This window comes from Stegastes partitus, unplaced genomic scaffold, assembly GCF_000690725.1.
Source record: "Stegastes partitus isolate 25-593 unplaced genomic scaffold, Stegastes_partitus-1.0.2 Scaffold750, whole genome shotgun sequence".
NCBI classification, from domain to species: domain Eukaryota; kingdom Metazoa; phylum Chordata; class Actinopteri; family Pomacentridae; genus Stegastes; species Stegastes partitus.
The window spans coordinates 148,388-151,570 of NW_007578481.1; the positions used below are offsets into that span (position 1 = coordinate 148,388).

The 3,183-nt window shown below is 38.7% G+C and overlaps 1 long non-coding RNA gene across 1 annotated transcript in view; it reads left to right on the forward strand.

Annotated features, from left to right (window-relative positions):
* Positions 1-232: 232 nt before the first annotated feature.
* Positions 233-3,183, forward strand: part of LOC103364444 (uncharacterized) — a 7,580-nt gene continuing 4,629 nt past the window's right edge. The window contains exon 1 of the long non-coding RNA XR_520546.1: positions 233-1,848. This is a non-coding gene — a long non-coding RNA (uncharacterized LOC103364444). The remainder of the gene's footprint in view (positions 1,849-3,183) is intronic.

Sequence of the window (3,183 nt, forward strand, 5' to 3'; positions counted from 1 at the left end):
AAACTAAATGTGATTTTAGGTGCTGTTATTGATATAATACTAAAGTATACACATTTCTACTTTCTTAATTAAATGACTATTAATTCAAAGATAAAACCATTTGCTCGACTGATGTGTGTGAGTTTGTCTGAACACATCTGGACTTCTGAAACCGACAATCATGTGACCAAACGGAGGCACTCGACCCTCACTGGGGTCAGGTTAAAGGACGACAAACGGCAGCAACTTGTTTTATGAGTTTTTTATTTATTTATTTATTTGATTTTTAAGTGTTTTATTATTTTTTTCTCCAAAAAAATCCTGAGGTATTCACAATATAATGGCATTTATTCTGTTTGAAATGAGACTGGGGAGGGGGGAGGGATAAAAATACAGCCAAAATAAAACAACAACAACAAAAAAAAACAACAAACGAAACAATTCAAAGAAACGGGCAGTAAAGCTGTGTCGACTGATACAACCGTCAAGACGTTATAACCGTGGTGTGTCGTACATACAAGAAGCTTTTTCGAACTGCGACAGCGCTGACTGAAGTCAGTCCTCCCCCCCCTGCTCCCACCCTGCAAACCAGCACAAGTCATGCAAATCCAGACCGACGACTGCGTTTAGAAAGCAACAAACCCCTCGGTGATATTCCAAAGCAGGCGTGTCCCACCGTGCCGGTCAGGGGAGTGCAGGTTAATAACAAGCCAATCAGTCCACTATCGTAGTAGTTATCATCAGCTGGAACACCGGAAAAAACAAAAAAGATATATATAGTCTGCGTCGTAGGTGGCATTCAGATTTAAAAACCATCCAACAATACAAGCTTTAACTGTGAGTTATTAGCAGAGAGTCAAATACACCACCATGTGTTTGTCTTGGCCTTCTGAGAGGGTAAACAGCAAACAAAATAACGGACGACGTCAGTAAAAGTCGCAGTAAAGCCGGAAACACTTCACCGCGCTGCTGGTTGCTATTTTGTTTTTTTTTAACCTACTAAATAGACTGAATCATGTTAGTGTGATGCCTGATTTCTGTACATAATGACAAAACGCCAATGAGAGACTACTCCTCTACCTTGAGTCCTGTTTGCCCTCCGCAAAAAAGCAACACACATAAAAACAAATAAAAAAAAAACAAACCAAAAAAAATACAAATGACCAATAAATAAATACCAGTGAGAAAAATACACTGTTGAATCATTTTCTTGCTCTGTGTCACAGATTTTAAATGATTGATAAAATAACTGCTGTGACTTCTTGTTTTTTTTTTTAAGAAAATAAGGAAAACACCCAATATTCTCCTCTCTGCACAACAATCTGCAACACAAACAAAAAAAATAATAATAAAAATAAAAACCCATCACAAGTGCAACATCAGTCAGCATTACAAAACACACGAGAAAAAAAAAAAGCTCTGGTGTTTGACCATCAGCTCACTACTACAGCATCAGACAAACCAGAATAAAAGAATTTAAAAAAAATAATAATAGAAATAAAACTCCAAAAAAGAAGCAGAGGGCAGGGATGATGGTGGGGAGAGGGGAAAAAAAATAAAATAAAATAACAGCACACAATTTATGACCCAAACCGGGGTAACAAGAAATAAATCGATCCTGATATCTGATCGAAGAAAAACAATATATAATAATAAAAAAAAAATACTATTAGACTTTCAGCTCAGAGGTTATCTTTACGTGGCGGTTTGAATAAAAGGTGGACAGACTCTACAGCGTGAGATCAAAACAAGGATTGCTCCACCTCGCCAGGAAAAAGAAAACCTTTAGTTCTGTCTGTCTGGGATCACCCTCGTATTTCTTTGTTCAATTTGGTGTCATCTTTGCCCTGAATAATAATAATAATANTAGTGTCTAATGAGTTTTCTCACTAAAAAGTTCAGTCACCATGTTGAGAATTCTTCTTTCCTCTTCACTAAAAAAAAATCCATATTTATTTCAAACATTTAAAAGTTCCTACTTCACTGAAAAGCCTTTGGGCTAAACACAAGAGGCTTCAGTTTTCCACATCATTAAGTTTAATACCAAACCACAAAAACTTAGATTTAAGGTGAGCACTGAGAAACTTTCAGCAGACGAACTCTAAAAAAGCCCTCAACTAATGAGAGGAGATCATGAAATAGTTAATCGAAGTTGCCTGAATTCACCTTAAAACTACAGAAAAGGTTTCTGATATCTTGAAAATTCAAAGTATGTCCACCTGTGTGGTTTCCTTCCTTCCAGAGGTTACTGTCTGTGTGTGTGTGTTCACTGGGTCGTGATGGTGTGTTTTCACCGCCACAGGGCACAGTCTGCTGTTACAACACCTCACCTATGATACAGCTTCCTGCATCCCTTCTCCAGGACGCAGAAACAGTCGAACACACCCCGTTATGGCCTCAGTGAAACATGAGCGTAGTACACACACCAGCTGTGTTCAGAAAAAAAAAATGTTTCAGGTTAGTTAAAATCTACACAATCTGCTGTTGTGTAAGCGTTGAGCTTGAAGCAACATCAGATTCATGTCACATCATGTTGTGCTGCTGGCTGTGGTGAGCTTTAGCGAGAGGGAAAGTGCAGCAGAGCAGACGGACCAGACTGTATGTGCTTCATGCAAAGAGGCCACGTTTTACCTTTGGATGAATAAGTTAAGTGCATAAGTCGAGTCACCTGTACTGACAAGAAGCAGCCTGAAGATTTCTTCTATCAAACTCCAAATCTAATGAAAGTCCTTCAGTAATATTTAAAGAAAAATGAGGTTTGCAGACATCAGATTGGAGTTCTTTTTTTGATTTGTTTTGTTTCTTATGCATTCTGTTCCTCTGTAAACTTGACATCAGACTGAAGTCAACTGTCCCATGTTAAAAATAAATAAATAAATGACAAGTGCTCCCCCCTGTGGACAAAACTGGAAATTACACAATAAAGTACTGCAGTGCCTTTAAACAGGATTCAAAGTTTTGCCCATTTGTTGCTGATCAGCATTGAATCCCAATCAGTCTCAATCAAAATACTCGTCCATTCATCCATCATCTATACACCGCTCAATCCTCACTAGGGTCATGGGGGGCTGGAGTCTATCCCAGCTGGATCAGGGTGAAGGCAGAGGACACCCTGGACAGGTCACCAGTCTATCACAGGGCTACACTTAGAGACAGACAACCAAGCACACTCACATTCACACCTACGGACAATTTAGAATCACC